Below are 15,231 nucleotides of genomic sequence, written 5' to 3'. Positions count from 1 at the left end.
AGTAAGTGAGAAATAACCGGATGACCTACTCCACCGAGATTATTTACAATGCAACCAATGGACATGTTAAAGAAACTACTGAAAATACTCAGCATAAAACTGAGCACACTGTTGACTCAAGAGAAGAGTCTCTGTTTTCCAGATAATAATTCTCAATAAACTGCACACTGTTATGAGAAATACAATGCAGAATACAGTACATAGTATTTATTTAGTACAGTTTGCTGACTATGTCGTTTCGATCAGAAGTCGTATGTACGAGTTGGTTGCTAGGCGCATATGCCTATCGATTCATTTCAGACATGTCGTAAACGCTCTTTGAGGCTGTTGCTGGGACATATTTAAAGGGAGGAGCTTAATGAGAAAGCGCATCTCTTACAGAACACCGTGGGTTTCCGAGGAGTGAGCACCTTGAGCGGAAACCTCGTAAACTCTGTGTTTTATAGACTAAAGCTCAACCAGATTTACACTCAGTGGCAGGTAAGTTGTGGCACATTAAGTAAGCTGTGACTTATGTAACCAAACTGAGAGCTTTGGCACACCGGGTAAAAGTTCCTGCTGAAGTTTTGTTGTGTATCCGTTATGTCACGCGCTATAGTGAGCGCGCGCGTAACGCAGCGCTTTGCTGCTCTACGTTGGGATGCTGTCAGCTTTTCTGTTTTATTTGGTGATGTTGTTTTTGTGATCTATGTCGAAGCTTATTGAAGTGCTCGGATGCATTCCTGCTTTGTTTACAAAAAGACCTGTTCATCATGTTTGTTGTCCTGGCAGAAGTGTAAAGGTTAGTTGTAAAGAATATGGAATGAAAAATGTGCCACTACCATCTGCATTTAAAGTGTACTAATCTGAAGTTATTTGCTTGTGTGCCTTTTATGAACTGTAAACATTTTGCACTTGAATTAGTTTAATCAAAATGAAATTTCCGTTTCTTTTCATATGTGTGCAAGGTTTAATACATACATACATATATATATATATATATATATATATATATATATATATATATTTATATATATATATATATATATATATATATATATATATATATATATATTTATATCAGGTGCAGAAAATTAAAATAAAATGTTGGTGCCACATTTTAAATTCAGTTCCTAAAATTCAGATTCAGGATTGTACATTAGTGAGAGTTTTAATTATGAGCTCTGGTTACTGCCTCTGTGGTGTTTCGGATGTTCACTCCGTGTCAAGGTGGGCTTTCTCTGGGTTCTCCAGTTTCTTCCAACTTCCCAGAAACATTCTGGGAGGTGCACTGGCTACACTAAATTGTCCCTAGGTGTGTGGGGTCTAATGATGGACTGGCGTCATATCCAGGGTGTGTTCCCACCTCGAGACTAGTGTTCCTGTGATAGGCTCTGGATCCACAGTGACCCTGACCTGGATAAAGTGTTTACTGAAAGTAAATGCGTGAAATTCAGATTCATATTTTCAAAACGCTAAATTATTGGTTTATTGGCTGAAATAGCGGCGATCAAATCTGTGCTTCTTTGCTCTTGTTAGATCCCCGGATGTAGTGTTTTGAAAAATTTAATCGGAATTTGAAGAACTGAATTTGTACATCTCATTTTCTATTTTTATTATAAAGTGTATAATATTTAATGTGATCTAATACAACTTCAAAATGTTGCTTACAAATTCAAAGAAATGCCCAAAAATTCGGATTTGTCAATTTTAACCTCAGATTTTAATAGCACAATTCTCACTCCATAGTGAGATTATCCTTAATCATTTTTTATGAAGCCATTTATATATACTCAGCAAAATTCCCAGTACAGAAATAATAATTTACTTGTGTCTTTAAATGAACATCTGTAGTTTTAAATCACTCTTGCAGTACTGAGTGATTGTATTTATTTGCGTCCAGCACGACTCACTGTAGATTAAGCTGTGTAACATGTTATACAAACCCACAGCCTCTTGTTCAGTAAACTTTACTTTCTTGCTGTGGCAGGTTGTGTAGTCATCGTAAGTTTATTTATTTAATCTGTGGAAGGGGCCCCTAATTTTGCCCAGGTGTTGAGGTGTGGAGTCCAGCCTAGTTAGGAGGTGTAATTTCCCTGCACCTCCTGAGTGCACTTTACAACATTGCTATGAGACACTTTTTACTACTGATCTTGCTATTACACTTTTCTCCATCTTTTTCCCCCCACCCAATTGCATGTTAACATAGAGCCTTTAGAGAAAATTGTTTGGACTACTTTCTTGCATCAAATATTGTTCTGTTGTCCTGCCTATTTAGTTACTGTCCTGTGTATTTATCGTATTTTTTGCACTCGTCTTACACTGTTGTGTATCTGAATGTTATTCAGTCTAGTGCTACTGCACTGTTATGTGTTGCACCATGGTCAATACCAGTTACACCAGTTACAATATACAAATAACAATAAAAACCCACTTCACTTGACTTCTGGACTGGATTTTGGGACCCTTGATCTATGGTCCTATGGTCTTCACTTACTGAGACCATCAGTAGCATCATCTGTGCTGTATATTCTGGCTGGATTCCTTCTCCTTGTTCTTGTCCCAAAATATTTGTGGTGTGCTGTTGCCAGTCACAAACATTCTTGTATTGTTTCATCTGTTTTCTGTTGTGGGATTGTGGACAGGCAGAGGCTGGAGGATGGTAGAGTGGTTTGCTTTACTAAGTGAATTCTGTGTGCTGATTAGTGTGCAGTAAACGAACTTGTGGATTTTAATAACACTACTGACCATCCCATAACATGCCATCATGGTCCAGAAATACCCAGATGCCTTTTGGGAAACCAATATAATTGAGTGTACTATCATGATGACATCCACGTGAATCATGACACAGTTCAGAAGTTGATCTGGGAGCAGATTTACAATGTTTCAGGCTTGTGCATAAATGCTGATGTACCATATAGGTAGCAATACAGGTTCTTGAGCAGTGAGCCAGGACTGTAATTGGCCACGAAACTGGATCTGATAACAGTGTGGCGTTTGGAAAATATGAGGGCAATGCCCTTGCCTTATAAGGAACAGATTGAACCTGGTGACAGACGATTGAAATAGCCTCTGGAATGCTCAACTGCACCATTTTCTCTCTCTTTTTTTTTTTTAACCCTCCCACTTTGTCTCTGTCTCTCTCTTGCTCTCTTCTTTGCTCTTTTCTTTTGCTGTAATGTGAAGGCGTGTGGAGCCCGGAGGAATCTGGCAGTAATTCTGCACAGTGATAACAAGGCTTTGCCATAGTCCTGGCTGGGGCAGGATGTAGAGAACACTACCCTGCATTTCCGGAGTCTAAATCCTTAAGGTCCAGGCTGAAAAACATGGCTACAACACAGGGGCTGATATAGGAACAGAGTTACCTGTTGAAGATTTTAAACTGACCCAATTTAGGACTGAAACCAGCCTAAAATATAAATTTTTGCCTGATAACCACCATATCAAACTGTGTAAAATCATTTCTTGTGCTGTTGTGTTTGTTTCATTTTTGCTTGAATCTCCAAATGTGTAATTATGCTATCTGCAGATGACAGTGTAATTAGAGAGTTTGTATTGGAACACTTCTCATTAAATGTCAGCAAAACTCTTTTCTTAATTTCAGGTTATCACACAGAAGTGGGATTGCTTTGCTTTGAAAAGGACACGCATATGTCTGGATATAAGGAGTATTCAAAGGCAAAAGAAAAAGTATGCAAGAGCATTTTTTAAAATGGATCCCTGTAAAATAATACTGAGAAAATGTTTACTTTGGAGAACCATGGTGAAAGTTCAATTAGTTTTCTGTTACACTGATTAACACTGCGGGAGAAAGCTCAAGGGACACAGTGCAGCAGCTCCGACCACATCATGTTCTGCACTAGCCGTCCTCTGCTTTTAATCTGATACCCTGTACTTTGTAAATGGAATGAGCTAGGTCCTGCATATCCACTTGTGTAACCCAGTGCATTTTTGCCTGCTTTGAGGTCTTCTAATGATCTGTTTAACTCTTAACTGGTTATGACGATCAAGGATTGGGAGGAAGGGAGGGCACCAATCTAGGACATTCCTCGATTGTGAGATCAGAGCTGTCTGAAATCTTAGCTCATGTTTATTTAGGTTCCTGCAAATATCCAATAAGTGCCTTGCAGATGTTTTGATTGTAATAGACTGTATAAATTTTAAATTCCTCTTTCACGCTCCCATTTTCTACCAGTGCTTCAGTGGAAAGCTTTTTTTTTTTTTTAAACTGGTAATTTGACATTGTGGTCTGTTGTTCTTCTGCATGGTTGCAGTTTTCAGCAGAAATGTTGGATTCTGGAACAGAAACAGTTGGATCGAGACTGTGTAACTCCTAAGTAGGGAGACTTGAAGTAAGCCAGAACTGCTGATGTGCAAGGATTTCTTTCGGATGATGGATAACGCTGACGGATGAGTTCTTTTCGCTCCATTGCCCGAGGGTGCAGCCACGTTAGATTTAGAAATAAATTCTCTCTGAAGAGGGCACATGGTTGGGGATGTAGTTTAAACGTATATAGTCACCCTGGTCATGTTCACAGTGGCATTTTTTTCAGCACACAGTTAAAGTCACACTGAATTTTTATTCTCTTTTCGTGAACTTCACAGTGCAGTTGAATCTCAAATTCTTGTCTTTATAAAATTTGCTCCAATTCCAATCATCTTACAGTAAGTTGTTACCCAGTTATGTCAAGTTCTCAAAATGTTGTATTGATAAAGTAAAGTTCTGTTGATGAACCAGACTTTGAACCTCTCCTCATCTGATAAAGCAGTTACAGGAAATGTCTGAGCGAGTCCATTTTGGTCTCTCTTCTAGCCTCTTCCCAATGGAGACCCAAACTAAACAAACATTTAATCAAGACATGGATAATGTGCTCTTACTGCAGTGACATTTAAGGTCCCCATTTGATGACTGGTATTTGAGGAATTTTAGCATGTATAGAGACCAGCCATTTTAAAGGGAGCACTGGTACCACTGCTCATTCGTGTACTTATCCGATCACAGAATCGTTTAAAAGCAGCACAGTGTATAAAATCATGAAGATGCAGATTAAGATCAGTTAAGATTTACACCAAACATCATAATGAGGAAAATGTGATCTCAATGATTTTGATCGTGGTGTGTTTGCTGAGTATTTCAGAAATTGCTGATCTCCTGGGATTTTCACATACAGCTGTCTCTAAGGTTTACACAGAATGGTGTGAAAAACAAAACCATCCAGTGAGCAGCACTTCTGCAGGAGGAAATGACTTGTTGATGAGAGAGGTCAGTGGAGAATGGCCATACTGATTCAAGCTGACAGGAAGGCTACGGCAACTCAGCCACTCTTTACAACCATGGTGAGCAGAAAAGCATCTCAGAACACACAAGATGCTGAACCTTGAGGCAGATTGGCTACAACAGCAGATTACCACATCAGGTGCTTCTCCTGTCAGCCAAAAACAGGAATCTATAGCTACAGTGGATGCAGGATCACTGAAACCGGACATCTGAAGATTTAAAAAAAAGATTAGGTGATGATGTTTTTCCAATCATTAGTTGTCCAGTTTCTGATATTTGATGTGAACATTAACTGAAGCTCTTGACCTGTTTGAGCATGATTTTATGCATTGCATTACAACATGATTATTTAATTGGATAATTACCTGAATGAGTAGGGGTATGGGTGTGCCTTAAATTAAAATGGCTGCTAAAGTTATATGCTCTATATGTAAATAAGTTGGCTTATGATGCATGACATGACACAACATGGTGGTGCAAAGTCATTCATTTTCAATCATCACTGGCGATATACACCGACAAGACGCAAAGAAGCCATTGGCAACACAAAGTGGGTGGGCCAAGTGACTTGTGAAAGTTGAGTTCAGTTGGAAGCAAAGCAACGTGTGACATTTGCAATTTGCTGCGACAATGTGACAACAGGGAAACTTTTTTTCCAGAAGTTTTGTATTTGGCATGAATAAGCATTGCACTGGTTCATGCCCATTTGAGTTTCCTATAGGTCCACCGATTACATCCCATGTCCCATGGACATGCTGATAGGTGGATTGGCTACACTAAACTGCCTCTAGGTGTGAATTAGTGTGATTGAGTATGGGAATACACCCTGGCACCATGCATGTTCCCAGGATAGGCTCTGGATCCACTGTGACCCTTAACCAGGATAAAGAGCTTACTGAAGATAAAGGTCATGAATAAACTTATTTGAATAAAAACTCCTGTGGAATTAATGAAGTCCTGTTGATGTCTATATATTTCTTTGAGCAGTAGAGTGGCCATTTTAGATGTTAAGTGAAGTCCTTCAGTTAAAAATTGCTTATTTAAAAGGGTAGTAGTAGTAATAGTAGTAGTAATAATATTGTATTGGTATTGATATCATGAAAAAATGGCATTATGCAATGTAGTTAATAGTTAATATGCAAATGATGTGCCATACAAGATGCTTAGGACCCAAAATACACTTTGTAGTTGGTAGGGACACAGTGTCAGGACCAGACTCCAGTCCTGTCAAACCACAGCATTGCAGGTTTTAGTATTGTACCTCAGTTAACACGTCTGAATCAACACATCACTAACTGCCAAAGCTGAATTTGGTGTGCCATAGAGACAGCACAAATTTGTATTAAATACGTGGTGTATTAAATATGTCATCACACGCACACATTATATATATATATATATATATAAGATGTACCTACTTTTCAGTCCTCTGAGGACTCAATAATCCTGGCAGTTTGTATTAGTTTATCAAGAATCATGGCAGTGCTGTAATTCATCACTTTGCATTTCCCTGCACGGTATCTGACAGCTGGCACAGATTCAGTGGCAGAAACAGGTTCCCTGTGAGTGGCGTTTAATTAAGAACGCTCTTCTGGGAAAGAGGCTGGCATCTGAGAACCTCTTACCTCATAAGAAACGTGCTAGAAACGGCTCTGCTCCAATCACTCGAGCTGTTATTAAACAACGCAGGTCTGGCTTTCTTAAAAGGGATTTTATTAGCGCTCGGCTGCAGTTCAATTGCAGGGTGACTCAGTCAGTGAGCCTGCTGTACATCCCGGACATGGCCAGCACTGTGATGCATTCAAGGAGCTGTTGAGGGTATTTATGTGCTACTTATACCATCAGTCAGCAAAGATATTCATAGTGGGAATGAATCAGCTTCTCAGCCGTTCTTAAGCTGACAGAATGGGGATAATCACACAGTCAGTCCTTAGAGTTGGTTATAAGATTACATCACAGGCATGTAGATGAAAGAACCGTGTTAATGGCTAAGCAGAGAGCACAATCACACATTGGTACAGGGTTACGATGGTCTCGATCTGTTCATCCTGGGTTTAGTGGAGTAAACAGACTGACGATTGGGGATTTCACTCTAAATTGTGGGCATGTTCTGATTAAGGGAGCAGACTGCACATGCATGTGATTACAAGAGGGTAAAAGACGCACCAGACATGCAGTGTATGTGAAAGACGGGGGGGGGGGGGGGGGGCTATGTCACACAGGCTGTCCTCATTAAGGTCTGATTTAATGAATAGAGCAGTGCCATGGAGAAGAATGATCTCTTGTTACAGTGTGTGTGTGTTTAAGAGACATAGACAGCATGTGAGTGCAGAGTTTCTCAAGACTATAACCGACATCGGAGAGACCACCTTGGATAATAGCCTTCCATTAGTTCAGGATCGACTTAATGATCAGTAATGGCATCCCAGCTGCCCAAACCTGCCTGGAGTGTAAAAGTCACTCAGTCAAGCTCTCCGCCGGCACAGCCACACACAGCACTTTGTGCCTGAGTGTGTTTATGTGGCACAGGTGGATAGCTCGAAATGAAAGAGTTTTTATAGTGCAGGGGCGTCGAAGTTCACAGTACTGCAGAGTCTACCTCATTTAACGCATTCAAGGCAGATAATCACCAAGGGCTCAGTGTGGTGTGTTATAAGAGAGAAAGCATTAATTCCTATTCCAGGGGTCATCAACTGGTGGAGAACAAGCAAATCAAATATTTTAGCTGATCAAACCGTGCACTTAGAACATATTGTAGCAGAAATGAACAATGTAGAAAAAATGGCTGTAGTGTTATGACTGCAGCTTCTGGAATAGATCCTCTGTTGCAGTTTGTTGTGACCAATCACATACATTATGTCAGACATTTACCTAAAGGCAGTACATCGAGAAAGGCAAGAGTTTTCACAGACATTCAATTTTTTATTTACCCTTTCTGGTCTGATTAGTGGAGAGATAACGTTTTTTTTTTTTTTTTTTTTTGGGGGGGTTAAGGCAAAGACAAATGGACAGAGAAGTATTTGTTTATTCTTCACTTCAATTTCAAAACAGTTGTCTAATCTATTAGTCTGTAGTGCTAGTCAAAGTGTAGCAATATGAAGTGCCACTGGTTCACATGGTCTTATTTATAGCTATGAACTAATCATTTATTGAAATGCAATAAAAGATAACTGTTGTCACCATGTTAGTTGCTGGACCTTCACTGATGTTTTTGTGGCAGTGGTGGCTCAGTGGTTAAGGCTCTGGGTTACTGATCAGAATGGGGTTCAAGCCCCAACATCGCCAAGCTGCTACTGTTGAGTCCCTGTCTACTCCGGGGATGCTGACTCCAGATTCCTAACTAGCTGGGATCTACAAAGAAAATAAATTCACTGTGCTGTAGTGTATATGTGACAAATAAAGGCTGCTGCTTCGTCTTCTAAAAAAAATGTTGGATACCACTGACCTGTATATGACTGGAGTGGGTAAATTGCATGCAGGGATCATTGTGGGTTTAGAGGAGCGCCCTTAGAAATGGATTCACTATAAATCTTACTAGATTTAGCAATGAATTACTACAAATCCTGACAAAGTTAAATAAAATATTAGGCCATGTTAAGCAAAGACATCTTTAATATAAATGTCTTTCATTCTTAATATTCTCTGGAACACTATTTCAGAGTTTAAAGGGTATGTAAGTATAAACATTCGACCAGCTAAGCTGATCCTCTGGATAACAGTAGGCCTGTCTTCAAGTCACTATAAAAATTATTATGAGAACATCAGATGAACATTTATTAAACGGTCTGCCAATATTCTAGAAGACATGGGTGTATTAACTTAATTAAATAAACCTAACATGTTTAAAAAACAAAACTGAACAAGCCGACTCTTGCCTGACCACTACGAACTGCATGCTTTCTGCAAGTTCCAGTGTGATAGGGTCGGAAATGCTTCTCCTATCTTCCGTATTTTATTCCTGAGAAACATGACTTGATGTCTAGCAGCCTGCAAACTTACAAGCTATTCTGCTGGATTCAGTGCTGAAAAGTTTACTCACCTGTAGTGCACAAATTGGCCAAATAACCTGGCCAAAAAGCCAAATAACCTGGAAATCATTAACAGCATTTATTGCCTTTTGTTTATAAAAACAAAGTCTATATACCATTGTCTTTATTAGATGTAATAAATTGGGGTATTAATTATGTTAATTATATCTAGCAAACAGCTAGTCTAAATATTTATCACAATGATAATAATAACAGCAAGAACAATAGTTACATACAACCCCAATTCCGAAAAAGTTGGGACAGTGTGGAACATGCTAAAAACAGTCATTTGAAAATTCAATTCACCCTGTACTATATTGAAAACACATTATTAACACATTATTTGATGTTTTATTTTGTGAATTTAATTTATTTTTGAAAATATACACTTGTCACATTGCTATTAGTCCTAAAATGCCCCTGTCCCAACTTTTTTTGGAATGTGTTGCATGCATCAATTTCAAAATAAATGTTTACCTTTAAAAAAATGCAGTTAATTAGGTCTAACATCAAATACCTTGTCTTTATACATATTTTGTTTAAAGAAAAGTCAAAGTACATTGTACAAAGTACATCACTACTTTTTTTTTTTTTTTTTTTTTTTTTTTTTTTTAGTATTTCCCATACTGTCCCAACTTTTTTGGAATTGGGGTTGCACTATGTATAAAACTTTAAGGTGTTTCAATATCATTTCCTGTGTGAATTTGCAGCACAAGGAGGCAGTTCCAGCCACAAGCCACATTTGAATTTCACCTGCGTTCACACTAGCAAATAATAATAATTCGCTACAAATGTCACATGTTCTGCTATGCTCTGTACTAATGTTCAAAACGCATTTTAATATTGTTATTAAATTCATTTCAAGATGAAACTGAGTATGTATATTTTCCTTAATATTAGTATACCATATACTGTTAAATGTGAATTAAATGCAGTGAGGACTGTCAGTGATCACTTTAAATGTCAGTGTTCTGAAAATGCACACTATGTGATTGAGCTGAATTGACTAGACTATTTGTATATAGTGATCCTTTACTGTGGCAAAAGCAATGAATGAGCAATGTGTAGGAAATGAATGAGCGCCTGTCACTTTGTCACTAGCATGGACTGATACTTGCAAGTTAATAATACAATAGATTCTATACATTTTGCTATTGTCAGTTCCTATCTGAATTATATAAAAGACAGACATTGCACTCGCAAGCAATAACAGTAGCAGTCACTACATGGCCACAAGAGACAAACCTGGAGTGACATCAGTGACTTATCATTTGCTGGTGTGAGCGCGAGGTCAGTCCGTCTGTCAGTGAGAGAAAATGAAAGTTCTGGGCTGGCCGGCTCGATGGTCAGGCAAGCACATAGAAAAACAATGAAACCCAATATTTCAGATGACTAAAGTAATCCATCACGGAGCTTTAAAGTGCATCCAGTTCCTAGTACAAAGCGTGTCTGTGGGTTTAAGAGAAAGGAAGAGAGATGTACATGAAGGAGAACCACAGTCAGAAGAAAGCAGCGCACTCTTCACATCGCCAGATTGTGTCAGGATGCAGACAGTATCAACCTTGTATTAATGCCTACAGATTCATGGAAGAACAATATAGGTGCACAATATATCGTTTTCTAATTAATCAGCTAAGCCATGAAAGCATGGGCTAACACGTGCTTCCTCCGAGACATGTGACAACTGCATATTTTTGAACTGCTTCTCATGCTGCATCACAGGACACTGTAACACACTTGGAGGAAAGTGCTATCTGCCCTCTTTCTAATACATGAGCTCACAGACACCCGCAATTGGCTAGTATCGGAGTGATTGACAGGGGAGAGAGAGTATGCTATTCCTCCCTCCCAGAGAGCACAGCTAATTATGCTTCCTTGGTTCCTGCTCACAGATGGCTATAGGCTTATAGTGACGGCTTTTCTGTTGCCCCACTCAGGAGCACAGTCCTCATCTTCTATCCCCTGATTTTTTGCTTTTAAAGTCAAGTGCAAGTACTGAAAACCCCCTCAGACATTAATCTCAGACACCTCTACTCAAAAAAGATTCTGGGAATCTCAGAGGTATGAACTATATGCAGATTATTGCATAATCTGAATGATGAGCTTTGTAAGCCAACTCTGAATACAAATAACTTTCCTGGTATAAATATTGACTTTTAAACTTAAGTTGTTGACTCTGAATATAGCCTATAATTTTTTTTTATTGCATGCTGAGTATCAGTCTCAGATTTTCCATGACTGTTGCTTTAATGTTTTGATACATTTTGATTAATTGCAGCATTCAAACTGATGAATTTTTCCAATCCAACGAACATTAATCACTTTGGCCAAAATAATGAAAGGCACTCCTTAGTCGTGTCACATCAAAGGCTCACCAATGTGTTTTTAATATATTGCAGGACATAAGACAGACCCATTATGGAATAGTATAATTGTAGTGTAGCGTTTTGTCCATAGCAGCCTCATATTGAGTGGCACCTACATAAACAGACCCACCACCCTGCTGACAATAGCAGTCAATCTAAATATGAGAAGAAATGACTACACAAGTGTAATGGGAGGAGCACAGAGAGAGGCACAGGAAAGGGTTCTATGCAGGAATGTGTGGTCTGAATATCCTTTGCAGCCGACACACACACACACATACACACACACAGACGCACACACGCGCACGCGCGTGTTTCCCACAGAGGATTTGCAGGCATTCTTGAACTTGGGAGAGTTTTACCTACATTTTGTGTACATTCCTTGAAGACGTGATTGATGTGAATCACATTAGCTTTGTTTGATTTATACTAAAGACTATAAACTGGAATATGTCTTTTGTAGTCCACGCTTCAAAGTGCAAGGACTCTTAAAAGCGTCTCTCTGGCCAAACTCCCTGCTGCTGTCATCAGTCTGGCTCTTCACTGACCGAAGGTCATTCCTGACCCATGGATCTCCCAGCCTGCTTTGACTGATGGAAATATGCACTGTTCTTCCACTGACTCTCAAAAAAGGATGCTCTGCCTGGGTTTCAGTCAGCCAAAGCTCACAAAGTAGCATCACTGGACCATAAGATAAAGGCAATAGGCTACATCATCTGTTCTATCTCAATAAATGAAACCATTAATAAGCATTAAATTGCCTTCAGATTTAACATTGCTTAGATTTTAAGCTGCAAACATTCTTAATCTGGTTTCACTGAATTCTTTATATGCAATTGTATCTGTTTTGAAAACATTACTTTGCATGTGTGTTAAAGATAAATATGATTGGGGTGCTTTTATAGGAAAATAATTGATGAAGGATTGGTGTGATGGAGCCCAATATTATTTTCCAATAACCGCACATCCCAGCAAATGTTTCATTTATTTTATACCACAGCAGTTTACATAATTTTTTTAATGAATGGCACATCCTGCTTTTTATTCATTTACATAAAATGTTCATTAAACAAGTTAGTTGTTGTCACTTATGTTATAGCAGCTACAAACTGTCATTACCTAACCAGTCCCTCTTTTTCTACTGTTTTTGTTTCAGTTAATAAGACAGAAATTGTCTTATTGTGTTAGGAGCTAAATGCTAAATAAACATCTTCTTAAAATAAAACTCCCCCATTGCACACTTTTTAAAAATCCATTTATTGTGGAGCGTCTGCCATAGAAGACCATAATAGCACATTACGATGTATTACAACATATTGCAGCCAGAAATACTGTCCAAGTCATGCTGCTTTTTTTTCCACTAACTCTTTTTATCTGAGGCCAAAAATGGAATTTCTGCCTCTTTTGGTGGTGCCTGTGTTCAACATTGAATGTATTTGTGATGTCGGACTCCATAGTATTGGTTAATGGATCATATGACAGTAGACACTCAGGGCTTTAAGAATGTGCACTTTTTCATAGGTATTTACTATCTTAACCTAGCCTGCTAGGTTTAAATGTTATAATGTCATTATGGCAATTGTATACGGTGTTTTACTATCAAAAGAGCTTTAATTATTCTGTCTGTTTTATCTCTGTACCAATTTTATTGTGGAGAGCTGTGAGGGGGCTCTTACCCCTCCTGTTTCCCAGTAGCTAAACACAGAATCACGATACTCAACACACAGAAACCCAACAGTGTCCTGACTACTCTTATAGCACACTTACGGCAATAAAAACAATTCATTTGATTATACTGATGGAAATGTCTGATAAAACTATTTCCATTTCACTGGTGGAATGGAACACAAGTGTACTGCGAGAAAGGGTTATGCTAGCTGGCCCTTGCTAAGTTTCAGTACTCAGAATGTTAGCTTTTGGATCACAGTCATATATCGATCACAATATTTATGTATCATCATATTGCCCAGTCAAAGGAAGGTATAGTCTGATTCTTAGTGGTGTTTTTTCTCTTCAGGAACCAAAGAATTTGTCAAAGTGTCACGATATTGTAGAGGAGGCAGATGCAAGTGCAGATTTATATTTTATTGAAACACAAACAACATAAATTTAGACATAAAAATTTACTAAAAAATTACCCTGAACTATTTCAAGGCAGATAGACATACATGGACTATAGATCATGACATGACAACAACAAAAGACAAAAGCTAGACAATGAATCAAGTGCAAGATGTGACTTAAATGCTCATGCTCATTAACCAAAAGTGACACAGGTGCAAACAGTCATGTGACATGATTTAGTGAGGTGCAGAGGCTGATGAGAAACGCAGTCCTGTGCTGATTTCAGCGTAAGCATGAGACTGTGCTCAGAGATTTGTGGCGTGTAAATGAAGCAGTTAAAAAAAATGTACATGTATGCTGCAAAGTGCCTTCCACACAGCTGTTATATGTTCCATATAGGACATGACAAGCTTTCACTCTGTGTGATCTGAAATGAGATTCTAAATCACTTCCCATTTCTAGCTGTCTTTCTCAGCATTCTTCAGGGCCATTTACGCATGCTGTAGCTAAAGGATACCTGTCAGTGAGAGGCCCATTCAAGAGGCATGTTTTACAAGACATGTCAGGGGGTTCTCAGGTTTTTATTGAACACAGTTTTATGTGGCATGAAATGTTCCAGCAGGGTAGGTCGTATACGGCACGTGCTACAGAGCCGTGCCCTGGCTCATGTTAATTACCACATGGAAATTGAGTGGTTGTTTAAGAGCTCACACTGTCTGGTCTGAATGAGGCTCGGTTCATAGGTCCAGTCTTTATACCACATGAAACAAGGTGGAGCCTATAAAGAGCAGTTTGATTTTTTTACATCATATAACTAGCTGGTGTGATTAATTGTTCTCCAAACCATTCAACTGAACTGTCCCAGTTGTTCACACAAGATGTGTGATGTCATGTCATCACAACACGCATTTGGCCAAATCCCTCTTCAATTCACATGCGTGAACATGAAAGGTCTCATTTACCAACAAACATGACAGTGAAAGACCATACAGACCAATTTTGTGCAATTGATATTTTGCCAATTCAAGTAGTTTTCCGCAAAAAAAAAACACAAAAATCTCTTCACGTTGCATTACAAATTTTGAAAAATGCTGCAGCAAAATCAAGCATTTTTGGCCACAACAATCACACAAAAAAAAACTCTGCGAAATCTTGTACAGACTGAATATAAATTTTATTATACACGGAGAGTGAAATACACAGAGATGTTACTGAACAATAATGTTCTATAGCACAAAAATAAAAAATAAATTGTAATACTATGTAGTAAAGCAGAAACAGGCCATAGCTTTACAGTTTTACAGTGTGTTTTAGCTTCACTAAATATTACCACATTACATTTTACACAAAGATAGATCAAGTATTTTAGTAAAATGCCCATTACATCAGTGAATCTCATGCTTGCTACCAGGTTATGCTTAAATAACTATTTCATTTTATTAGCTACATGTTAATCAGGAATGTCATTATGCACTGACCACCAATACAAGTATTATTTATCATACAGTAACAG

At 38.4% G+C, this 15,231-nt stretch overlaps 1 protein-coding gene across 1 annotated transcript in view; it reads left to right on the top strand.

Moving 5' to 3' along the window:
- The first annotated feature begins 352 nt into the window (after positions 1 to 352).
- Positions 353 to 15,231, top strand: part of cald1a (caldesmon 1a) — a 62,225-nt gene continuing 47,346 nt past the window's right edge. The window contains exon 1 of the mRNA XM_017494053.3: positions 353 to 480. The gene's annotated coding sequence lies outside the window, so the exon portion shown is untranslated. The remainder of the gene's footprint in view (positions 481 to 15,231) is intronic.

This window comes from Ictalurus punctatus, chromosome 19 (genome assembly GCF_001660625.3).
Source record: "Ictalurus punctatus breed USDA103 chromosome 19, Coco_2.0, whole genome shotgun sequence".
Taxonomy (NCBI): domain Eukaryota; kingdom Metazoa; phylum Chordata; class Actinopteri; order Siluriformes; family Ictaluridae; genus Ictalurus; species Ictalurus punctatus.
Note: the sequence above shows the minus strand (reverse complement) of the source record. Positions and strands in the feature narration are given on the sequence as shown.